General features: G+C 34.4%; 1 protein-coding gene across 6 annotated transcripts in view; it reads left to right on the top strand.

Moving 5' to 3' along the window:
• Positions 1-26,511, top strand: part of LOC142339617 (uncharacterized) — a 111,081-nt gene that overhangs the window by 3,649 nt on the left and 80,921 nt on the right. For 4 of the 6 annotated variants that reach the window (XM_075389783.1, XM_075389781.1, XM_075389785.1 and 1 more), the window contains exon 2: positions 12,078-12,440. The gene's annotated coding sequence lies outside the window, so the exon portion shown is untranslated. The remainder of the gene's footprint in view (positions 1-12,077; positions 12,441-26,511) is intronic. The other 2 variants (XM_075389784.1, XM_075389782.1) reach the window with 2 other exon arrangements.

The following is a 26,511-nucleotide window of genomic DNA, read 5'->3' as shown; positions in this document are numbered from 1 at the left end:
ACTTGGAATTAACTTCTTGCCGAAAAGACAAACCATGACATAGTTAGTTTTACTCTGATTTTTATTTGCTGACTTAAAATTTTCAATTGCTTTTTTAAACTTGAAGTTTCTGTAAAAATCTGTTTCAAATTGCAAAATGGTTAATAACGCCATTGATACTTCATTTCGTTAATTTATGTCAACATGAGGGTTCAGAATTGTTTTGTAGTCACTGAAGATTTTGTAGTCAAAAAATTTTTCACTTAGAATACGGAGAAGCGTTTGACGAAGTTTAGACGTTGTTTGGGAACTTTCTGTGCTACGCACAGTCTCGCCTTAGCCGTCTGGTTTTGTTTTCGAAAAAGTGAATGTGATAACTATCTTTTCAAACGGAAGGGCTCAAGACTATAAATCAGCACACTTGAAGCTGATAGATTTGCTTAATTAGTTTTGTGAAATAAGGAAGAACATTCTTTGGCCAAACATCTCTTAGGAGAATAGCGAAATTTCAAGTTGAACAAGTATGGAGATCGTTAATACCATGCATTATATGAGATTGAAAAAAAAAATAGGGTGCTCCTTAACTAGCGTTTTATTATCATTTTTTTCAAATTTTTGATCAGATAATGTTTTGGACTTCTCTGCCTGCGTAATAGCAAGTATATCTGTAATGGCAGGAACTTTTGATCTTGGTAGTTCCTGATTTTGGAACATTGCATTCCCAAGCCAGTCTATTTTCAGTTACACTAGGCTGTTATTGTTGCGGTTCCTTGAGACAACGATTAAGGCGTGTTGGCTAATTATTTGCTATCAAAGGAAGTTTGAAGCAACTTTTGTAAACTGGTCTTTTTTGCAAAATTTTTGCCTGACCGTTTTGGATAATATTCTTTGATCTTGGCGATATTGGACACCTTTGATATTGGACACCACTGGATTGAGAGCTGTTTGTCCAACGGTAGTCGGTTTATAAGTTATAAATATTTTTAATCAAATTATAGTATCTCAGTAATTATTAAAATTTGAGAAATTTCTGTTTTTTGTTATATTTTTGAGACTCCTGATCTGCGAAACTCCACTGGATTGAGAGCTGTTTGTCCAACGGTAGTCGGTTTATGTTTGTAGACTCTGGTAAAAAAGAGGTTTAATATGGTGTTCTATGAACTTCTGTTTTATAAGTTTATTAATTGCTTTCAAACGAAGTTCGTAGCAATTATAATAGTCCTTTCGGTCTTTTTTTTAATTCAATGTTCGCTTGACCGATTTTTCGTTTGACCCATTTGACGTTTTGCCCTCAAAAACGGGATAGCGCTCTTTGAGCTTTTCAGCTCACTAGTCTCCAAATATGCCATTCACAGAAACTTTTGGAGGCTTATACTTATGGTGAAGGGCTGTTCTTAGAGGTTGACCCCCCAACCCACATCCCCTCCCCTCGCACAATATCCCTCACCCCCCCCGCCTACTTCAGCCCCACTCCTCACTTCACCTACAATCCTCACGCCTGCACATTGTTCTGGCCGTAAGGGTCTCGTGCAGCCAAAGACCCCCCTTTGCCCCCACTCACCCACCTCAGACCCCCCGCCCGGTGCAGCCCCCCCCCTCCACGCTGCGCCCACCTCATGCCCCTTCAATTAATCTAAAGCTAGCCTCACTAAACCGTGGCTAGCTACTGACGAAGCCATCCGCTCGCCGGTTGTTTGAGAGCAAATCACCCGACGTTAGTCGGTTTGAGGTTACAAATATCTTGATATTAATGCTTTTCTCTTTTGAATTTATGCTTGATTCTAAATTCAAGATGAGGTCAACTGAGTACTTGTAACTCTAATTGAAGGTTATTGGGGAGCGCCTAATGGAAGCAGCTATAAGTTATAAATATTTTTAATCAAATTATAGTATCTCAGTAATTATTAAAATTTGAGAAATATCTGTTTTTTGTTATATTTTTGAGACTACTGATCTGCGAAACTCTTGCAACTATGTTTTGGCAATCTGCCAGCTAAGTTTGTTGTTAATCGAACTGCAACTGACTAATGTTTTTGTGTTCAAATGCTGCTTTGTCTAGAGAACTGCGGCAATAATTTTTCAAATTTGTAATCTGGGTTTTGCCATTTTTAAGTCTAGAATTTAAATGCTCTTATGGGGAAACTAACTTTGAAACAATTTGAGCTGAACATCATCCAAAATGATTTTTCATTATTTAGGCAAATTTATCAGTCGTATAGTCATTCAAAATGGAATAAACGTGGATGCAGGTGCGTTAATGTGGGGCTCAAAATTTTTTAGCATTATTTAAGTAACATTAAAGTTTTAGTGTCATTTCTGTTTTGAAAAGCGGTGTTGAGTTTTAGCAAACTTATATGCAATTATTTGGTCTTCTGTTGCACGCTTTCCGCGTGGTTTGATTCTTTTTGCTTAAAAGATCTGAAATTAAAAAAAATGGGTTGCAATTTCGTTTTAATACTTGTATACAAAACAATGTTTGCTGTGATAGAATAATTCTAATATGAAAGGGTTCACGCTTTCCTCCCGTTGTGTTCACGCGATCAGAGCCGATCTGTGAGAAAAGGCACGCCAAAACTATCACCTGTCAATTAGTTTCTGCCGCAACTTACATGACAGCTGCTCTTAAATCCTACCTGAACAACTTTCATATCAGCTTGTGTAATTAAGGGTTGATCAGTTTGGCAGCTGATAATTTTTGAGTGACTTCTCCTGACTGATTGTTTCTGTTTACGGGAAGGATTTGATCACGCTCGGTCAGCATGTGAAGTGTTTACGTCGTCTAGACAGGTAAAGATCTTGTTAATCACGCATGTAATGTGATGTCTCATGCTTAAACGTGTGTGTCATATGAACACGGTTTGCAGAGCTCTTGTTACGGATTGTGTTTTTCTTAGTTTCAGAACTGCTGACAATTAAGAGCGAACAGACCCTAGTTCAGGGAAAGCTGGAAGGGCTTGAACAAATTCTCCAAAACAGCTGAGATGTTTTAATTTTTATCCTCCTGTGAATATGCAAATCATAAACATTTTAAGTTTTGGTTTTTTTCTTCAGTTGTTTGAGTTTTTGCTCTAATAGATTCAAAATATTTTAATATAATGATTGATTCAGTTGTTGGATTGGATTATCAAACTTAGCGGACTTCACTACTCTAAATTGATTCATTTCATTTTGCGTAGTAAGATGCTTTTTCAATGATACGTCTGTTAATGGCTGCTGTAATATAGGAAATAATTTGGAATTTACAACCTGTTTTCAGTCTTCATCACGTTTTTGTATCTTAGATCTAGCATCAATTGCGTAAAGTGTTATGACTGCTAAGTCTATAATAGTTTAAAATGTGATAGCAAATCTATTTCAAGAAAAATAGGAAATTTCAATTTTTTAAAGTAAATTTAAGGAGTATAGCCAAATGTTAAACATTTGCATGTTAATCTGTAAAATTGATGTGCTCTGTCGTTCAGTTTTCCCGTTGACCTCGTTTTCAAATTGATAATGATATGACGTCATTTTTGCCATTGTAGTGCTGCTCACTCAGAACGTGAACCTGTAATGAAAACGGTGTTTTGATTTCATTATCATTCTTGGGAAACGTTGCTTTCTGAGATTTTGCTCGGAAAACTGAAGCAGAATGTAATTAGTTTCTCAAAATCAATTTTGCAAATCTAGTAAGCTTTGAAAATTTGGCAAATTCAATACATAATTGAATAATTTTTGCAAGCTATTTATACTATTTTGCGGTATTTTGGGCGGGCACTTTAAGCTCTATTGTACGTATTTGATACGTTTTTCTTTTGACATATCTCTAAACAGCGAAACCAGAAGATCGTTTGAAACGTTTTCCATATATTATTAATAGATCATAATTATTCTTGACAAATGATTTATTGTCGTTTTAATGTGATTTTACGTACATAAACGCTAAATTTATCAGTGCAGTGGAAAATGGTGGAAAAGTATATTGCTCATTCCTTTGGGTACGTTTTTTTTTCTTTTTGGCTTATTTTTGCCTCGATGTCTAATCCCCCCCCCCCCCCACCTTACTGAGCGCAATTTCCCCCTAAGCTAGGCTAACTAAAACAAAAGCCAGACGCACGCGAGTCGATTGAAAGAAATTAGTCCGACATTAGTCGGTTATGTTTGTTTTTTTTTGTCGACAGTGTTTCGTCACAGAATTTTGGTACCAGCATTTGTTGAACAATACTTGAAGTCGTTATTTTGTTTAGTCTTTGACGAGGGCCAATCGGTGCCAAGATATAAACCCAAAATTAAGCCAATGTTTCGCTCTATAATTCAAAATTAGGATCAAGAAATAAATTACTGTTTCGAAATAGCCGCATAGCGATATGGATATTGTTTATCTAATCGTGTTTTTTTTTTGCGACTCGAAGAAGTTTAATAGTGATCTTTTGTTTTCAATGTGTCTGAATAGCATGTTAAAGTCCATTTTAACTCTGGAAAATTGGTTTTTAGTTGCTCTCGAACGAAGTTTAAAACAATTTTTTGTAAACATTCCTTAATGTTTTCGTCAAGAACTTGTTTCTGATTTCACTTCTCGAGTGTCTTTTTCATGCTCGACTCTGATTTTTTTAGTTATTTGAATTGCGCGCTTTAAAGTATTAAGTCTGCTACTAAAGTAAAACCGATTGTTGACAGTTGAACGTACGTAATCTTCGCGGGTTTGACGCCCCTCACTAGGCAGAAGTTTCTGCACCATGATTGTTTGTCCCTTCTTAATTTTTTGTCTCGGCAGTCGCGCGAGAGCAAATCGTCGGACGTTAGTCGGTTTTTGTTTCTCTTATTTGCTAACCAGAAAATAAGCGTTTGCCAGCATTTTTGAAAACCATGATACGCTTTTATTCAACTTATGAAATTTGGGGGCTATTTTGACATTTTACATCTTTTTAGACGTTTTTATTTCTTATAGTTTTCAGTCTCTGGAACACTTCTGGGGTGAATTTTTTCATCAGCTTCTGAGAACTTATGATTCGATTGTATCAATTTTTGTTATTTTTAGTGAAGAGAAAATATCGAGGACAGCTATATTTTTGCTTTAAAAAATATATTTTTGGAGTTATTGTTGCTTTCATAGAATTGATTATAACTAATCTATCGGGTTTGTTGCTAACAGAAATTGTCTGAATGTTTGATGAGACATGTTTAGTGAAGTGAGCAAATTTTTTTCATTTGTTTCTTTTGCTGTTTTGTTCTTTTGATTCTTTAGCATTATTGTATTTTGACATATTGCTTGTCGTTCCTAGTGGCAGGCACTAACTCGACAAGAACAGTCGATTTTTTGGGGAAGATTTTTTGGGGACGTCAGATGTTGGAATTCGTGAAAAAAGTTTCCGGTTTTGACTTTATCTCAAGGTAACCTCGATATGTATCTTTTTAATTTGTCTGTCCTGTTATAAGTAGTATTTGAACCGACAGGGTATCACATTTTTTGTTGCAAATATTTATTTTGGAGTCTGAACCAAGTTTTTTTCCAATTAAGTTTTTAAGTTTCATATTGGGTTTTTTTAATTTTCATTTACTGCTGCTTTTTAAGCGCCGTAATTAAACAATCTAATTCACGTTAGAGTTGGCTATGGTGTCAGTCAAATTTTACTTCAATTCGAGGCTGGAGTAGTCTCGTAGGTGTATCAATTGAGTGTCTAGCTCCAAGATTCTTCGAACGGTTTGTCTTAATATATCACTGAGCATTGCTCAGCAATTTACTTGGTGTACGTCATCTGTTTCTCTCTTTCTGAGATTTTAGGTCATGAAAAGTTTTTTTTTATTTGAATAAACCCAATCTAAGTTAATGACTTCGGCACAATTAGTTTTAAATTCTAAATGCGTTCACTAACTGAAACCCATTAAAATGCACCTCAATCTACTTACTTTTTTGAAACGCTCATCTCAGACATCTAAATTTCTACAGAGCTCTGTTCCTTATGAAATCTATCTTTTACGGGTTTCAATTAAGTTTCTTTTCTTTCAATGAGTCCTATCGCAGCTGTGGGTAATATGCCATAAACATTTTTTAAACTTTTTAAATTTGTTCAGTGTAGATTACTTAAATTATGCATGTTTAACCTGGGCTATTGTTATTACTTCACATTTTGAACCGATAGACCTCAATCACACGTCTCAAGGAAAAGCTGTCCTTTAATTTTTCTCTTGTACTTCGGTCAATTTCTCAACTTCAATTGATCTACTTATTCAGTGGTCGAACCGAAAGCATGAATCGTGCCTGTTCGAAGTTTTATTGTCCATTTTCTTGGGGCGTAGAACGATGCTAAAATGGACGCTCGCTCTCAGTTCGGACAATTGAAGGTGTTTTCCATCTTATATGTTCAGTTTGATTTGACTGATTAGCCGGCAACTTTGTGGTCGAGCTCGAACGAAATTCTAAGCAATTATAGCCGTGTGTGTCTTTTTATGTATTGTTTTTGGTCACCGTTTTTATACAGTATTGATTGATCACTTGAGTGATTTGTTTTTTGAGAGACTTTTTCACTCTTGTCCTTTTGATTTTAGCGTGGTGTTAAGTGCTCTTAATTAAGATTTAGCCGATAACTTAATTCAGGGCAGTTTACTGCTATAAGTGTAACCAAAAGTGGTCCGAAATTGGTTTCACTTTAAGGTCCGCTAAATTAATTAGAATAAAACCCTTATAGGTGACATGATGAAATTTTTTTCTGATTCAATTTTTGCCAAATTTACTCATTTGAGGAGGGCCTTCAGTTAGGCTAGGAGGACCATTGCTTATTTTCTTCTCATGAGCCAGGAAAGAACCATTTTTGTTATCATGTTGTCGTTTTTTGGAGCAAAAAATTTTAAGAGCTAGATAAATATGGTAGCAGCTAATTCAAATTAATCGGTGCCCCAAAAAAATCAAGTTCTAAAAAATTTAATTTTTAAAAAAACTTGAAACAGTTTTTGTTTTAACCTCAAAAACTTATGCAAAAAGAACAATACCAAAGCGAGGTTGAGAAAATTATTTTGATCGAGTCATTTACGAGAGAAAAAGAGGCAAAATGACGGCGGCAAAATAATTTAACAATAATTTAAAATTATGAATTTCATTTTTTTTTGAAAAAAAAACGTATATTTTTCAACAAATACAATTATTTTCGCATAATATTATTTTAAAAGAACGACTTGTGTCTGCGTTGTTATAATTTTTTGATGTGCTCGCATTTCAAGAAACGATTTAAACACTTTCCCAGATATACAAAATTAACGTATCAATTTTGGAAATTTTTAGCGACAATTTTTCTTCTCTTTTCTCAAACCTATTAGTAAGCTTTTTGTTATCTTGTCTGCCTACCTCAGGTTATTGTTCAAATGTTTGTATTCGAGATGTTCCGAGGTAAAGGTTGCAAATTATATGCATTTTTTAAACTTTAATGAACTATTTGATTTTCCAGAGAAATTGTTTATCAATCTAATAATTAACGGAAATTTTTGTAGCTTGGAATTTATCAGCACGTTTAGTTTCCAGTGCTTTCAAGGTCTAAATTATTTTTAAAAGAACAAAAAATAACCGCGCCCTTTCTGCATTTAACTTGTTTTCATTTTACTGTCTAAGTCTTAGCAGTGGTCGGAAGAGTGCTCTGATTACTCCCCCCACCCCCCAACAACCGCGCCCGCTGAAACATGCCACAATTAAGCTCAGCCCCATCACTCGTTCGAAATCAATTCTTCCTACTTCGGTCCGCTAATGTTTATTACTGATTTTCTGAAATTGTTAAAGACCTGTTTACAAGCAGTATTGGTTTTCGGCGTTGAATTTTGAGCAACTCTTTGATTATGATTAATGACAAGTATAGTTTTTTGCAAAAATTTCGGCCTGGCAGAATCATCGATTTGTTATACTCTAAATCGCTCTGGATTTTTACTGTGGATATTTCACTGGGGTTGTGGATTTACAGTAATTGTGGTTTTTACTGTGCTTTTCGCCATCGTAGAAGTTATAAGTTATTGTGAAAGTCTTCTGTAAACTAGGGTGCAAAGCAATTTCATTTTCGAAGGAGTCTGGTCACTTTTTGACACAATTTCAGTTGAATTGAATTTGCTCTCAATCTTTCAATTTCGTGCTGTTGTCTCGTGCTAAGTTTGCAGCTAATTAAAAAACACTTATTCCGAATATATATGTTGTTTTTCATCTTTCTAGCATTTGGGTATGACCTCGAAAGAATAATCAATCAACTATTTTTGAGAACTTCTAAACGGATAACTTCTTCGTGGCAACCTTTTCGTTAATTTTGAAATTCTGACTTTTGTGAATTTACTGCAATTTCTTACAGTAGAATTTGTTGTTGTGAACGTGGAAACCCGCTGCTAGATTGATATAACGAGCAATCGAAAGCTTAGAGTATTTATCTTATCTTAATTCCTCACGTCATGAACAAATCCGTTAAGTAGAGATTGGCGAAGTGCATTTCAGTCAGGATTGTTTACACAAGATATTCACCGTAGTGTTTAGGCTACAATCATAAAATACCAACTCTTCTTCGTTTCGATTGTTTTTGTTAGTTACCTTTCTGTGGGCTAAAAAGGCCCCAAAGCAATTATTTCGGTTTGGCTAGTTTGCCTCAAGGAGGAGACGGCAATTAGTGGTTTGCTATCTGAAATTATATAACTGCTGGGTTTTGTTTCCGATTCCCTCTTCTACTGCCTAAGATTGTATTCCTTTAAACTTAAGTTTTTGGCTTCATTGAAAAAAATCGAGTTAGATTTTTTGTGAGTTATAATAAATTGATTTTTTAACACGATCTCAAAAGTAGAGTTTACTACTCTGAATATGGGATTGTGAAAGGAAAAACTTGAAGCATGCGAGCTGAACATGGTAAGTAGAGATTTAGAACTGCGCCGGAAATTTGAAAACAGTGGAGGGAAGAGGCATAGTTTTTTTTGACGTGTTGGTTTGACGTATGTTATTCTAATGGTCGGCTCCAAGCTTGTTACAATTATTTGAGTCTGGCTGATTTTTATTGTGCCTTTTCTTATCAGAAATTTGAATTTTAGATTTCTTTGTATGTTTAACCTTGGGGAGCCAACATTGGTTTGATTTCTTTGGTCAAAATGAATTATTGAAAATGCTCAAAATTCTATTATTGACATTACTGAGAGCAGCCATAGTAGACTTTTTGTGCCATGTGCCATGCCAGGATATATAAGTTACCGCTTTTGTTCTGACCCCACTTAGTGCGAGATGAACTAAAACTCAGCTGTTTTTTTGTTCAATTGTGGACGATCGATATATTTATCGTAGAGTTGTGAGTAGTATAGTTTTTTTTAAAAACGGCCTTTCGAATTGCGTTTTTTTTTTCGAGGTGTTATTGAGATTTGAATTTTTGAAAATCAAATGATTTCCGTTGTTTGTTCTTCTCAAAAGTTTTTTTTCAAATTTTGTTATTTTGTTAATACTTAATTAGAATATGCTTAATGGTTTCATTTATTTCATATATGAAGTTGACAAATGATGCTGAAAATTATGGGTGAATTTTTTGATAATTTACTTTTTTCGTAAAACTAGCGGCAGATCATTTAAGCCGTTTTTGGCTTAAATTGGCAATACTTGTTGCAAAGACGGCTCAACTATTTATCAAAATTGTTTGATACAGCAGTTTTACCTCTGCTTTGCTAATTTGAATTGATTACCTTAACTTTGTCCTCTTTTAGTGTCCGTTTTAATCCTCTTTTAGTGTCCGTTTTAATCAATTTTGGATATTTTTGAATCAATAATGAAGCTATTTGCGGTTTGAGTCAATGGTTGCTTTCTTATAAAAGACTGATTGCTTTTTCGTCGAATTTTAATTGCTCTCGAGCAAAGTTCGAAGCAATTATTGTAAACGCAATCTCTTGCATGACTTTTGCGCTTTTCTTCATTTTTGAACTTTCTTTCAATCTCTAGTTACTGTTTCATGCTTGACTTTTTTGTGATCTAAATTGCTCTAATACCGAAATTAGGTCTGTTACTATTATGAAGATGATTGTAATTTTGTCAACAAAGCCGGATTGCTGAGTGTTTAAGGACTCAGGTTAGCTGGGATGTTGAGAGTTTGAAACATCGCTTTTTGTTAAACACCCATTATGTTTTCTAGGCATTACCCCTCCCATTAACTGAATTGCCCCGCCTTTCGTTGGATAGCAATTCGTCCGACGTTAGTCGGTTAAAGGTTTTATGCCAATGAGAGGAAAAAATAGGAATATTGACTTTGATCACGCTAGAATAGTAAAAATTAGGGAAAGAGTGAATATGTTTTGAATATTGAAATCTGGAAATTTGAATATTCCCTCATCTATTTGAATGTTTTTGTGTCTATTTTCAAGTGTTCAGTTGTCGCTAATGTTATATACTAATACGCTAGTTACTTTCGATCACTTGTGATTGTTGAACCTTATTTTCATTTTTTGATCTTCACTTGCCTTGCTGATCTTATCGTCACTGTGTCTCTCAGTCGAATTGGGAAATAATTGTAGCTGCCACTAACTTTTAATGGTCTGAAGGATTTTGTTTCGTGTTTTTTGTTTTGCAAATGGTTTTGTGCGCTAATAACTTCGACGCCACTAATTTTCGAAAACATTATAGGTTTCAGCAATCTTTTTTTTCTCCTTTTTCGCATCTTTTCTCTCATCTTTAGCAAAAACGCTAGGGGTAATCTTGAATAAATCGTACCTGGTTTTGATAATTTCCTCGCTTTGTGATTTTGAAAGGAATTTTTTACAGGTTTTATACTTTTTTTTATGAATTGTAGGGTCGTATGCTTTGTTGATTATCATTGTTCCCTAAATTTGTTGAATTTCAACGCTTTAGTTTTTTCTTTTATTTCTAATTCTGGACATGTCATGCTGTTTTTAGTTTGTCATCTTCATCGATTTATGTTCGACATTTTGATCACGCGTTAAGAAATCGAAAAACGACTTTCTCTCTTGCCTCTACCATAGAGCAGCTAATTGTGTGTGAGGTCATTTGTTACTGCAATATATATATATATATATATATATATATATATATATATATATATATTCCCTCATCTATTTGAATGTTTTTGTGTCTATTTTCAAGTGTTCAGTAGTCGCTAAAGTGTTCAGTAATCATTTGTAAAGCCACTCAATCATTTGTATATATTCAATCCAGTTGTATGATATTTTTTCGGAACTTAATTGACCCATCTCACTCTATAAAAGGGTTTCTGTACGCTCTGAAATCTTTGCTTACATTAATTTGAACAAAAATTAACAGGCATTGAAGATCTCCTTAACCTGATCGAAGTTTTGAATGCCTCTCCGGTGAATGCCTCTTTCATTGCGAACTCGGTAAGAACCACAAAGAATCATAGTTAGCTTGACAACCGTTTTCATAATTTGAATTTCAGTAACTGATTTTATCACATTATTGGGCAAAAATTATAAATGATGTCCTGTCTATAATTTTGTAGGGCTACTCCCAACTTTCCTATAAAGCTACCGTGAGAAATTGGAATCTGGTTTCTAAAATGCAGAGCTGAATTTAAAGCCACTCAATCATTTGTACAGTTAAATTTCAGTCATGGTAGGTAAATAACTGGTAGATTTGCAAAGCAGGAAGAATTTTTTATTTTATAACAGCGGCCTCATTTTTCTGTAATATTGAACTTTTTTTACACTGTCTAATCAGACTTCTCAAGGTTACTGAATTTTTGCTGCAATTTTAATGCTCGAAGTGTGGACTAAGTTAATGTAGATTTACACGTTTTGCTATGTTTCTATTTTTTTCGCAACTTTGTGTTTCAAATCTACCAATATGTAAAATGCTCACTTCATTTGGGTACAAAGGGTTGGAAACAATGGTACTAATTGTGCGTATTGTTTATCTTTCTGAGGTGAGGTTAATATTTTTTTGCGTAATGACGCCGTGAAATATTGAATATGAATATGACTTGACGAAGTTAGACAATATGAAACCTAATTGCCCACTTTCGTGCCCTCAAATTTGAATAATAATTAAGTCACCTTGTCTATGAAAGTAGGCTTTCAAAATATTTGATTAAGTGTATTCAGTTCGTAAGGGGGCTGTGCATTATGCTTGCCTGTTCACCCAAATTTTCACCTCCCGTCTATTTTAGTAGTAATGTGAATGCAACAGACCGTTAATGTGAGTGACAGAGCTGTTCAAATTATTGTAGAGAAGGAAACAATCGCGACATTTCCACAATCTCCTGTACCCAAAATACCCACTCTATTCAAGGAGAAATAAAGAAAGAGACAGTGCTTGTTTTTGAGCCCCCAGCCGATCTGACATGGAGAAAGCCCAACTGTATTTTTACTACTCCCTAACCACCGCCAGTCTTCAAATTGTTTCCCGGCTACCTGTTCTGGCTGCTTGATTATCTTGTCAACTCCCTCTTCAACCCTCCTCCTCCCCCACTCAGAGAAGACCCGCTTCAACTGGCAAGCCAGCTTAGCAGCCAGCAGAGTGTGTTTATCAGGTAAGACATTTGCCCGGAGCGTTAATTTGTTTTAAGCTTGCTGTTTATTTTTGGACCTGATTATTTTCAGCGCTCTAGATTGCGATCATTTTGACTCAAAGTTCTCAATTTTGGTTGCATTAGTTGAAAGAAACTCAAAACTGTTTTGCTCTCATTTTCTGCTTTATCTGAAGTCTTCATTTCGCTCGTTGCTAAACCTAGGTTATTTCGGTGGTAAGCATTAAAAACATTAAAGCTCTTAAATTTTTCAGCGAAGCATGGTCTAAAAGAAATTTTATTATTAGCTACTATTAACCAAATTTCCACGCAGATCGATATATTTTATTTTATTATTTTATTTTACCAGAATAGTTTGTTCTACGTTTTTGTTTCATTTAGTGCTCTAACCAAATTGCTCTTTTCAATTTACTACCCCTTTGGTCCAATTTCAAGTTCTGTTCAATTTTAATTTAGAAATTTTTGAAGGCAAAGCCCAAAGTTGAGCTAGTGGTTATTGTTTATTTATTGTTGTTGTGGTTATTGTTGTTTTTCACTGAATGACGACAGCTTTTGAAAGTGAAGATAGCTCTCGACCTTTATAATCACAACAAAGGAGTTCTTTCATGTTGAGCTGGTGGTGGTTTTTTGTTGGTTCTGTTTTGTGTGTAATGAATTATATCCTCCGGAGGACGATATAGCATGTGGACTTGTTATGCTTTAGTTATAGCTGACAGCGTCACAGTCATATTATCTTTTGTTCAAAACTTTCTGATGAAAATTACTCTATGTTAATTGTAGCCGTTGTTATTATTCAAGACGCCATCAATGTGAGACTTATACTTTTGATGGTAAAATATGAAAAAAGTGACTTGGCGAATTTTGTTCAATACATGCGTGGTCAGTCTTTGCGAGAAAAGTAACGCATAGAACATTGTAAATCTCAATTATTATCTATAAGTGATTTAGTTTAGTTGAAAAACAATTCGGGATTTGTTTTTATCCCTCGTCACCAAAATTTTAAAAGCATGCGGCGTGAACAAACTTTTGTGTAAGACAATTTTTTGTCAACTTTTCAAACATTTTTGAATTTTTGATCTCTTTTTTTATATTGATCAATAATATTATGCATATCTTATTGAGGGCATTCAAGACATGCAGACCTTTTCAATCATACTCTATCATATTGTTCATATGTGGACTTTTCTGTATCATTACATTGAAATTATTTTTAAAAAACTTTTAACCATCAATTTGTAATTGTTTTCAAATGAGTTGTTTCAAAGGGTGAATTCAACAAGACTATTTAATTAGATGACGTAAATAGTTAACAGTGAACTACAGAGTAATGAGGACTTGGGTGTGTTTGCCGAAAGACCCTAGTTTTTGCCCAGCCTATAGTTGAGTTAAAAAATGTGAACACAAATTTTGTTAGAACTGTCTGCCGTGTTCTGGTGAAGAGTCTATAAAGAGGCGGTAGATTTTATTTTATAGGAGTTCTGAAAATAATTGTTTAGCAAAATTTACAAATAATCAAAAGTCGAGGAAAATTGTTTTTGGCGTAGTTCTTTTTCAATTTTGATAACTGAAGTGAGACAGCTGAACCCCGCAAGCTTGAAAGAGGATAGAAACGCCTACTCGTGAGCGCAAATGCACTAAGTTGAATGCGAAATTGTGATTCTCATCTACTGATAAGTAAAGAAACCAAAAAGTTTCAAAATTGCATGTGAAACGTGCCATCGAGTATGGAATTTAAATTTGGTACATTAGTTTGATCCTTGTATTTGTGACATGTTCACACGATAAATCTCTATAGAGGGATTGTTCGGTTATCCGTTACTGCAATGTCTAACGTAGCAAATCAACATTTTTTAGACAAATGTTGAATTGCCTGCATGATAATGCCTTTCTTTGCGTTATCAAAGTTTTATCATAGGAATCTTCTGAGATTTGATAGCTGCCAGTTCGTAGCTACTGTTCGCTTTCTTCTGCTTGTCTTTTCACAGAATCTTTTTTGCAAAAATCTGATTGCGCTTGAACAGCCTAAATTTTGCTGTTTTTTTATTGTTGTCTTGATTTTCATCCTTATGGTCATCTGTAAGGCTCATTGTTGGGTGAACTGTCTGTAGAAATATCATTCTTGGCCTAAGCTACAAATGTCTTCCGCTGTTTTGTAAATTATGGATGTGAATTTAAGGTCAGTAAAACGCAGTGTTCTTCTAATGGTGTTGACTTCGCCTTGAATTGATTGTAACGATGTACTCTTATGCCGGCTTTGAAGTAGCTTAAATCAATTTACTTTTGCCAGAAGTTTACCACTAAAAGTCGGGATCTATTCTGCCCTCCTCCTCCCCCCTCCCCCCCCCCCCACCTTAGCGCGCATATAACTTTTACATCCTCAGTTGCTCGTGTTATTTTTTTTACGTAATAGCATGCTATATAACAACACAAAACATCGAGAAAGGGGGGGGGGAGTGCGAAACAGAATAGATGCAAAAGTTAAATGAAGTGCAGCGAAATTGGTATTTTTTCTCAGTTTAAGTTAAATTATTTTAGTTGTCTAAAATAAGCCGTAATAGGATCATTCGAAGCTCGTTAGTGAAATTATTGCCACTGGACTAAAAAAGCAAACTACAATTCCCTCCACTGAAGTTGACTATCTGATCTGGTGGGGAGCATATAACAAAATTGACCTGTAAAATGTTCGCTCACAGGTGTGTTCAATTTTAATACGCAATTCCACCGTATTTGGAAACTACCTCTTTTAGTGAATGTTAATTTAAGCAATATTTTGCTATCGATATTAGGGATTTGTAGTCATTCTGGTAATTGTTCCAGCATTTTTTCAAAATTGGGGAATATATATGCGAGGCCGACTTTTTTCTTCAGTCAAATTTTCACTTTTTATTTACGCAGCGTAGAGAAAAAAACATTTTGTAGCCCTTAGAGGCTACTTTTGATTTTTATAAATAATCTACAACTTTTTTTGCATATTGAGAATGGGGAGCTACTAAAAAATTTGCAAGGAAAACAAAAAAGGAAACGAATGGGGGGTATTAATTTATTATAAAATTTTGGCTCAACTATTGCTCTGTGAGTAAATTGAAGGTTTTAATTGCATAGAAAAAAAAATAATTATGTTAGGTGTACTTCTATTATAAAATGAATTTATTAATTTTCTTTCTAATTTTATAATTTTAAATTAAGTTGGTGTTTTATGAAAATTTTTTCTGTCCCTTTGGACTCATTTTTTTAGCTTTGTTACTTAACTAATTACCAGCTCACTGAAAATCTAGTTTTCGTTACAGAGGGGACTGTTCGAGTTGTTTCCCAATTTCATGCCGCAATGATTTTTTTGGATTCTTTTTACCTTTCATTCAAGTTTTTCGGTTTTCATAAGACGACTTTCACTGTTTGATTTCTGACTAACCTTACTCACTGTTTCTGCTGAAAAGAATTGTAATTGATTCACTTATTGAATTGCACATATCGACCACGGGCAAGGTCGAAGGAGCAAAATCAAAAGAAAGGGGATAAACTGAAAAAACTTATTCATAGTGTGTTGGATGATCAAATTTCATTTGAGCAATTGTCAGTCATTAGTTATAAGCTAAATAGCCTTTAGTTAAGAAATTGAATTAATTATATTTCTAGAATCTAACTCCAGCGAGACACCCAATAAGAACACTTTTTGACACTGAGAAAAATTTCCATTTTCTCTGGTTTCAATACCGATGTGCGTCAATGGTGGCTATTTCACAAAAATTTTGGCTATGTTAAGGTTCTGTTTTAAAACAGGAAAAGAAATGTTTATAATTCCTTTATAAAAAACCATGTATTCAAAAGGCAAAACAACAAAATTTTTTTAGAAAAGTTAACGGGCTCCGCTTAATTATTGTTTTAGGTTGTTGTTATTTTTACTTTTAAGGTATTTCAACAAGTTTCCAATGTAACAAAACAAGGAAATTTTAGGAAACGTGGAATTCGCAGGCATTTAAGACAAAGGATCTAGAAAAGCTAAAAATTAATTAATGATAAAAGTAAAATTTTTTAGTTTCTCTTTTTTTTCTTTTGTACGCTTAAACTTTTAAAACCTTAATAGTTATTATTAATTGCTCTCAAACAAAGTTTGTAGCAATTATATTAGTCCTGTGGGTCTTTTTTAGGCGATTTTTCGACTGACTCTGTTGACTTTTCGTCCTCAAAATCAAGATAAAGAGGTAGAGCCCAGCGTGCATTAAGTGCCCTTAGAGCCTTTCAGCTCTGTTTCACAGCTCAAACTTTATGGAGACTCTCAAACGACCGCTCACCGGTCGTTTGAGAGCAATTCGCCCGACGTTAGTCGGTTATGTTCTTAGATATTGGAAACTTCGTTAGAAGTTTTTAGTTAGAGGATGACTGCCTTCGATAACTAGTGCTAATTAAGTTTAATAGGCGTGAAGGAGGACAATTTTTCTGTCAAAATTTACTACTTGTTTGATCAAAAATAGCTATTTTTGGAATGTCGGAGGTCAAAGAGAAATGTCTACTGTGCTGGAGAGATAGTTTTATAAGATTTTGTGTCTGAATATTCGAGATTTTTTGTAGCACTAAACTTAAATTTTACTAAGTATTGATCAGAAGTTTAGAGTTTCAATGGGAATCGGTGGGTGATCACATTTTCTTCAAACTTGTTCGCAGCTGCACTGTCGTTTTTCTACAACGCCTAATTTTTTGGTGTCTTTAGATCAGGTGGCTCGAACGCTCCTACTGGGGATTGTTCCATCAACCTGTGGCATAAAATTACATTTTTCCTCTGTGAAAACGCGGCTACGGTTTTGGTGCTATGTTTGTGCAAGTCATTTTCTGTTTACAAAATGAAGTATTTTATTTTTAAAATTCTCATTGAGAATATGAGTATAAAATATGATCTTAGAGCCTTTTAGCTGTGTTTCAGCTCACTGTTTTGGTGACTTATAATTATGGGGTGAAGGCGGTTCATAGCGGTTGAAGACACCCCCACTGTTAACCCCCCATACTATTGCCCCCACCTCCCACCCCGCTGTTGCCCCCCACCCAGCTATTGCCCACCCCACCCCCCCCCCCCCCCCGCATCACCCCCCGGTGCACCCCCTCCCCCGTGTTTACTTACAAACAACCGATCGCTAAAGACACGCAATTTTATAATTTTCACAATTTTTAAGCTTTCTGAAAATGTTTGTCATTTTTTGAGTTTTCTCAGCCCTAGCTGTCAGGAAACTTCCTCTAGGGTCTTATAATAGGTTACTGCATTGTTTCTAGTGGTAGTAGAATGGTTTCAACATTTTAACATCACGAATTTTAGCATTTTTTTTGACAGTTCAAATTTTTTCATTTTTTTGAGATTTATTTTTCATTATTCACGTCTTTCTAGACGCAGGGCCAGAAAATGTCCTTAAGCGTTTGATAATAAGTCGAAAATTTTTTTCATCATTGAAGAGCTTTCAATTTTTTAGTATGACAAATTTTTGCAATTTTTTGAACTTTCATTTTTTTCAAGTTATGAAATTTTTTATCGCTTTTTAGGTTTCTCCAGCTTCAAGAGACGCATAACCTCCTCAAGGGTTTAATTATAGGTTAGTGCATAGCTTCTAGATGTAATGGATTGTTTTCCAGATTTTAGTATCAGCAATTTTTTGATTTTTTTAATCATTTTTTCCGGCACCAGGGTCCTAGGAACTCCGAGGTTTGATAATAAGCTGCTTCATAATTTCTATGGTTAAAGGATTGAAGAAAATTTATTTATCATGAATTTTAGCAAGATTTTGTTAAAATGTGCGATTGTTTTCAAAATTTTAAAATATTTTTGTCCTTTTCTGAGTTTAAGGATCATTACTGGCCAACGAAGCTTTTCCAATCTTGCAGATGGGTTACTTGGCATAACTCCAGAGACAAAAAATAGTTTTAAACATTTTCACTGCGAAATCCGGAAGCTTTTCTTTTAAGTATTTCAATATTTTGCAAATTTTATTTATTTACAAGGCTAGAAAACTAAAAGTTGCAGAATAAAGCTAAGGCTAGCCTCACTAAACCGTGTCTAGTTACTGTCAAAGCCAACCGCTCAACGGTCGTTTGAGAGCAATTCGCGTGACGTTAGTCGGTTATGTTTTTTACTCAATTTATTGTATCTTATAGTTGTTTTCTGTAGGTTGACTTGCCTGGACCTGAATCCAATTGATCGACTTTGATACTCCCGATGCACACCAAAAGCTAGAGATCATTTTTTCTAGGGCACAAGGAAAAGACTAAATGAAAATGAAATGCGTCGTGCATCTTGTTGATTTTTCTCTGGTTTCTCGAAGAAACTATTTTGTGTGCAAATTGGTGCCTCCATTTTGAAGATTTATCGGATCAACCGAAGTAGTGTTTGAAAATAACTAAAACTACTTTGATTAAACAAAAAGGACAAACAAAATTTTGAGAAATAATTTTTGCCGATTTATAAAAGCTCCATAAGCTCACATCCAGTAGTTAGTTTGAAAAATGATTTGATTGAACTTTCGCGGGTTTGCTTAAATATGGGATTCTTGCAAGCGGAACAAAGAAAATCTACTTTTTGAGAGAAAAGAAAACGTCATTTTTCTGTTGATTATTCCTGGTGCTTCAAAAAAATTCAAATTCTCAGCTGGGTTACAATTGGTTGCTGGCTTCACTTAATTGAAAATCTTCAAAATGTAATGCAGTCATCTATGTGTTTCAACTGAATGGGTTTAAATTCTTTCACGAATTGAATTTTTTAATTATGCAATGTAGTGAAAACGTTCAAAGTCAAAAGAGCAAAATCAAAAGCAAAATCAAATGATAAGGATTCAAAGACCGCTCATCAAGTCATGGTTCATTAGGTTATCAACGTTCATTAAAGCGATTGCTAGCTGGCATCAATATCATTCTTAAAAGCCTTCAGTTTAGCGGCTGAATTAAGCGTAATTTTTGGAATCTAACCGAATATGCACAATTTGCGCACTAAAGAAATTGACACTTAGAAAAATTCTGTCAATTTCTTTCTCTATATATTTTATCTTTCTGTTTCAACCCCAATGTTCTTCAAGCGGGTCAACGGTGGTTGTTATTAAAAATTAAATCAGTAAACACGAGAATCTACCAGTTTGAGCTAATTGATATTAGAAAAATGTCCGTTTTTCAGCTGCAAAGTTTAAATAAAATTGATTTGTAATGTAAACCCTGAAGAACTTTTTTTCGGTTCGCTTTTAATTGTTGAATTTAAAATTTTGGGAGTATAAGACACATCAATTGAAAATTTTTTGATCTTAGTTTCTTGCCCAAAAGGGAACTTCACATATTCCACCCTAATTTTTTCAATTTTTTTTTTGTTTGCCTAAAGTTTTCAATTGCTACTCTTTGAAGTATAAATAAGACTGTGAAAACAAACTATTAGTTGCAAAATAATTGAGAACGCAATTGATTTTTCATCTGATAAATTTAACATGAAGGTTCTGAAATTTTCATTTTTGCAAAATAAAAATACCCAAGGTTGCTACTATAAAAATGCTTCAGTTTATCTTCGGAAAATTGACTGTCAGAAGATCTTGTCAACTGAGAATAAAAAGACAAACTTGAGACATTTGTTGGAACATTCTGTGCTACGCACAGTCTCGCGCGAGTCGTCTTGTTTTTTAAAGTTAATGGACGATATTCAATCAGGCGTGTATTTGCTTAACATTTCTTGTAGAGAATGTCTGTGGGCATATAAAACCGTGGGAGATTTAACGAAAAGGTGCCGATTTCTAGTGGTTTGGTCAAAATTTATGGATCGAGAGAATTTACTTCAATTTTCACATATTCGAAAGTCTCTTCACGTTAAATGAAGTGTTTGCTTATTTTTGTGGACAGCTGGATTTGAATTCATTTGTTAGTTGTTAGAATCTTTTTGCTTTGAGAATTGCTGACTTACGTGGTATTAATCTATTAATGTTCAGGAGCTTCCTTATGATGTTACAAAGAGTTTCAAGAAATTCTCGATTTTGTAACCTGACATACAAAACAAATTTTGCGTTTTCCCATGAATCTGAATTAAATATTTTAATGATTTCATAGCATACACTACCAGTTTATCGTTCCATTTTGACTTTTTTTAAGCTGATTTAACTTGTGTCTGGTATTTTTTTGTAGTTTTGTAACTACCCGACGCGACGCAATCGCGATGTTTAAATTGATAAGATTTATCACTGGCGAGTTTGCTATCTGATCTTTTTCTCGGGTAGTGTTCTTGTCTGTTGCGAAAGTCCGTTGCAAAATCTTTTGATGTAAATCTAGTCCAAGAGCCTTTATGGCTTTGAAGGAAGTCACTGCATGATGATAATGAAAGTGGAACCATGGAAAATTACAGGCACCCATCTTTTGTTGCTAAATATAGACATATAAAAACTATGGCCCGAGTAGTTACCCTTGCACCGGTCTTTTATCCTTGAGAGTAGAATGTCTTTTGTATCACTTGTCAATAGTAAAATGGCTAGATCTCAAGTAGAGAGAATAATTGTGAATAAATTGGAACAAAAACGCACATAGTAATATAGTTATGGAAAAATAATTCAACAAAATAAGTGAACAGCTACGGAATTCGATAGATTGACATACAGTGAGCTTGTTGGTCGCATTTCGCCATGTTTTGCTATATTGCATGTCTTAGCTGGAAGTTGCCACGTTTTATGGGTTATATTGGGCTAATAAAATGGGCAAAAAGAAGAAGATAAGGCTGTGTTTTAACCCATTTTATTACACTATCACTTCCGCATTTTACCCACCAATTATACCTTTGAAACATTCACTGTATTATATATAGTCTGTCCCCTGGTGCTCTTTTACGGCCAACTTTCTTTAAACGATACCAGTCACGATTTTCCAAAAAAGCGGAAGGAAATTTTTGTGGCCAAATTTTGTTCACGCGTGCCAGGCCAGTGTCTTGTGGCAGGCAGGCAGGTCCATAAAAGGAGCGCTTTAAACAGAGCATCTTAATTTCGCCTAAGCCTTTCCTCTCAAGTTTTTACCAGATTTGTAATCTCCCTACTTGCGTTGGATCTACCTTCTCTAAGCGCTACTCAACTGGCTTTGATATTCCAGTTTTTTTTCATAAATCGAATTTAATAAAATCTGATCAATTTTTGTTACTGTATTTTATTGTTTTTCATCAGCAAGGAGTATTGGTTTTTCCCCTTATTCTACAGTGTTGGAATAAAATCTCGAACTGTTTAGAGTTCATTCAAGTTTGGTTCGAAACGTTGCCAAATTTTTAGATGACTTGAATAATGAAAAGTATCCGTTTTTATTTGACTTATCGATTTAGCGTGCTTCGATTTTATCTCACACTTTCATCTTTAATTTCCTGAAGTTGGGAAAAACTTACTCTCTATCTTACGTGTATTTATTTGCCTTGATCTTTAACAGTTATTTGCGCAATCTGAGAAGGCGAAAAAAGCAAGCAGAAACAGAAGGGCTGATGTTCTCTATTTTTGCAGTCTCTGCATCGCAAATTTTGATAAACAATAAAAGATGTGTGCATTTTCAGCCAAGGAAAGTTTGAACAAAAAGTTTATAATTGTGTTTAATTGCTCTCAAACGAAGTTTGTAGCAATTATATTAGTCCTGTTGGTCTTTTTTTTATGCGATTTTTCGCTTGACCGATTTTTCGTCTGACGCTTTTGACTTTTCGTCCTCAAAAACGGGATAAACAGGTAGCGCCCAGCGGGCATTAAGTGCTCTTAGAGCCTTTCAGCTCTGTTTCACAGCTCAAACTTTTTGGGGACTCTCAAACGACCGCTCACCGGTCGTTTGAGAGCAATTCGCCCGACGTTAGTCGGCTATGTTCTTAGATATTGGAAACTTCGTTAGAAGTTTTTAGTTAGAGGATGGCTGCCTTCGATAACTAGTGCTAATTAAGTTTAATAGGCGTGAAGGAGGACATTTTTTTTTGTCAAAATTTACTACTTTTAAATTACGGTTTGATCAAAAATAGCTATTTTTGGAATGTCGGAGGTCAAAGAGAATTGTGTATAGTGCTGGAGAGATAGTTTTATAAGATTTTGTGTCTGAATATTCGAGATTTTTTGTAGCACTAAACTTAAATTTTACTAAGTATTGATCAGAAGTTTAGAGTTTCAATGGGAATCGGTGGGTGATCACAGTTTCTTCAAACTTGTTCGTAGCTGCACTGTCGTTTTTCTACAACGCCTAATTTTTTGGTGTCTTTAGATCAGGTGGCTCGAACGCTCCTACTGGGGATTGTTCCATCAACCTGTGGCATAAAATTACATTTTTCCTCTGTGAAAACGAGGCTACGGTTTTGGTACTATGTTTGTGCAAGTCATTTTCTGTATATTATTTAGCTTTTTAATAGCCGCCCTCATCTTCTCAGCCGGCTATTATAGCGCTCCTATTTTTTTACAATTCAAAGAATTTGAATTGTATTGGGGCGCTGTCTTTTTTTACGACTCGAAGAATTGGAGAAGTCCTTTATTTTAATCAATTTTATTGGAGTGATTTTTGAAGCGGGAAATGAAACGCGAGAAAAAATTTGGAGTGATTTTGGTGCTGAACAAAAGTGAAGAGCGGAGCGAAAAGAGAGTGGTTTTTGTTCATACCGCTGTTTTTGAGAGAGCGAGAAATTGATGTGTGAAAAAATTTTCTCTAAGCGAGCGAAATTTTTTTGTTCACGTGCGGCTTTTAAAAGCAGTTTTTTTGCAACTTTTGATGGTTATGAGGCTTGATTATGATATTTTATTAGTTTCAGGCTTGTTATGATAGGAATTGAAGGTTTCAAATTGTTAATTTGATTTTTAATGCTGATTTGGAGGTTTTTGATCAGTTTTGCTGATTTTTAGACGAAATTTAATGATTTTTTACCTGTTTTTTTTGTTGTACTGCTTTAAGTGGGATTTGAATAGGAACTTGTTGCTTACAGAATCTTCAGATTCCAATTTATTAAAGTTTTGTTGGTATAAATAATTTTTTTTTAGGAAAAATTACAGAAAAATTGAGAAATTTTAAACCAATTTTTTCTTATTTTTTTGCAGTTTTTCTTTTTTTATCTTTGACAAGTTTCTTACCCACCCTATTTGACTTGACCATTGTTGTGCGAGATTTTCATTGCTCTAATTGCATAGGAACCCTATTCGGCGTTATTTTTCTTTGTACTAATAAAAAAACTCATTAAGTTTTTATAGTTTTTTTTTTTCAATTTGTTTTTGAATGCCGTTTCTATTCTTCCTTTTTAATGGCATTTGTGGAGTTATAGGGTTCACAATATTTGTTCTAGTTGTTTAGTATTAAGCCTGGGCAATTTTTTGCTTCGAGTCGTTTCCGGAATTCTTCCGGCTATGTTTTTCTTAAGATCTGTTCACACATTTTCATGATTTTTGAAGTCAAATTGGAGTAGTGATTTTGGTCTCGCCGAAACAGGAAGTGGAGCGAAAAGCAATTGTTTTTGAGGTGTGAAATTTTTCCGTTCTAAATTTGAAGTAGAGTGAGAAAACGGTGTTTGAGCAAAAATTCGCTTTCTCCCTAATGGTTTTTTGTTCACATGCGGCAATTTCGCTTTGATTTTTACTGTTTTTCGATTTTTGATTGGATTTTTTTCTAAATTGTTTTCACAATCCATTCAAAGTCCGTTCTAGGTCTAGTTTTCTGTTTAGTCAATGAAAATTCTTTGAATTGTACGTCAGGACTTGTCCTGTTATGTTTTTTTTTTACTTCGTCGAACAAAAAATGTTTCGCTTTACCTCATTTTGCCGCTTTTTCAACATTTTGCGTGAAATCTTTTTGACTTCTTTAGGCTAGTTTCTCTTTTCTCTCATTCTGCTAAAAGTGATTTTGAACATCAGTTGCTCAGCAAAGCAATTCAAAATGAACAGAGTCAGAATGAAAATTGAAGTCAGAAATAGAAACTGGATAAACCCATAAAGCCCAATTTTAGATGCCCGCTATTTGAACGTCGTTCCTATAAGTTTTAGTTACCTCTCTCTAACGTTTATTGGTATCAACAGTAGCCCCTGTAGCCTCTCTCTAAGAAACAGAAGTATGTTCAACTACGAAATGCCATCAAAATAAATCGGACTTAAAAAATGTTTTTTTTTTACAAAAATCTTTTTCCAATATCTATTCTTTCAATCCCAATCATGCTTATTGGAATCAACGGCGGCTATTGTCCGGCAATCTGCGGGGTATGTTTTGTCTTTGGTTTGTTCAGTAAATTTTATAAAGCTACAGCTCATTTAATTAACCACTTTCTTCGAAAATCAAAATTTGTCTCTTTGTTGAAATGTTGACAAAATATTTGAAAAATATTGTTTTAAATTGTAAATTTCATCGGCATGAATAATTGAAAAACTTTTTGAAAAATTTTGATGACCGTTTCGTAAAAGCTTAAATGAATGAGTTCTATGACTTTCTTGTACTCATTCATTCAAGCTTTTACGAATTGGTAATCAATTCAATATTTTTTAATATGTTTTTCAATTATCCATGGCGATGAAATAGATTATTCTTCCCCTAATTTTGCTGAGAAATTCAATCGTTTTGATTAATTAATGTTAGGAATTTGTTATTGATACGAATCGGAGAGTCGATTTCATCTTTTGGCTGTTTATATTTATTTTCTGTATTTCTATTTAAAATTTTTGTAGTAATGCTGGAATTTCAGACAAGTCGCTCATTTTCGGGTTTTGGATGCAGCGCGCAATGTTCTGTTGGATTATTCATTTTGAAAGTTCGGAGATTCTTTTTTGAATTCATGCATGACTTTGGCAAATTGAAAAATAAGACCGAATTGAGGACAATTTATTTGACGTTTAATCGAGATTTGAGTCTTTTAATGCTCCCATGCAAATTATCAGTTGTCGATAAGTGCCGATATGGGATTCTAATCTATAGGAAAATTTTACTCTTGATTACGAAGACAGTTTTTCATTGATTAATTGCTATCAATTGAAGATTGTAGCAATTATAATAGCCCTGCTGTTTTTTAATGCGACTTTTCGCTTGACCAATTTTTGTACTTTTCGTCCTTAGAAACGGGATGAACTGGTAACTCCCGGAGGGCATTCATTTCTCTTGGTGCCTTTCGGCTGGCTAGACTATGAGTGCTAGTCACCGTAACTGTTTTTGGAGTCATAAATTTATGGGTTGAAGGGCGGTTTTTTGAGTTCGATCCTCTCTCCCTAAACCACAGCTAGCTATTGACAAAACCAGCTGCTGTCTATCCATTTGAGAGTAATTTGGTGATCTTAGTCGGTTATGTTCTCATTAGTTCATTTCATGTTGTTCGACCAAAAATTAAACTGAAGTCAAACAATTCTTTGAAATTCTGATTCCTAAGTTTTTGCAGGAATAAAATCCTCTTCTAGAGAAGAGAGTTGTGAATCCTCTCTTCTCCTATCACTGATCAGATGATTTTTTCGAGTGTGTTGGCCCTCAATTATTGCTAAAGAAGTTTGCATCGTGTTCTTCTTTGATTTTTTAACTGAAACCACCTTTAGATCTCAACTATAAGCGAATTTACAATTGAGTTTCTCAAAGTTTAATGATTTTTTTCGGAAGGTTAGAGTGTTTTTATTTGCATGAAGAATATTATTCCAATTTACCTGAAAAAAATGTAGTTTTCAAATGGTCTACTTGAATTGCATTACGGCAGGTGGCCGAACTAGATGAATTTCAAATGTGTAGCTATTCGTACCATTTGTTATGTACACAGCTGTCTTAGTTTGAGGCAAGCGTTGAATAAATCGTTGTCTGATTTTCAAGTAGCAAGGAAGTATAATGTTTATAATTGTCAACTTCATGTTCAGAGGGATTTTTAATTCGAATTCTTTTTCTGTCGTACATGTAGTGTCATATTAGTGCTTTGATTTTTTTCACTACACGCTTGTGTGGCAGTCAAATATTGTGTGAATTATTCAAATCAATTGTTTATTTTAGTTGTCAGGTTGGGAAGAATTGCTGCGTATTTTTGTGCGTCTGTGTCTGAATCTTTCATACAAATCCGTCTGATTCTTCAATGGGCATCCATCAAAGAAAATTTATAGCGACTCTGTTTTTCTAGCTGTATTTTTACGTCATTATATACCTC

This window comes from Convolutriloba macropyga, chromosome 5 (assembly GCF_964194025.1).
Source record: "Convolutriloba macropyga chromosome 5, txConMacr16.3, whole genome shotgun sequence".
Taxonomy (NCBI): domain Eukaryota; kingdom Metazoa; phylum Xenacoelomorpha; order Acoela; family Convolutidae; genus Convolutriloba; species Convolutriloba macropyga.
Note: the sequence above shows the minus strand (reverse complement) of the source record. Positions and strands in the feature narration are given on the sequence as shown.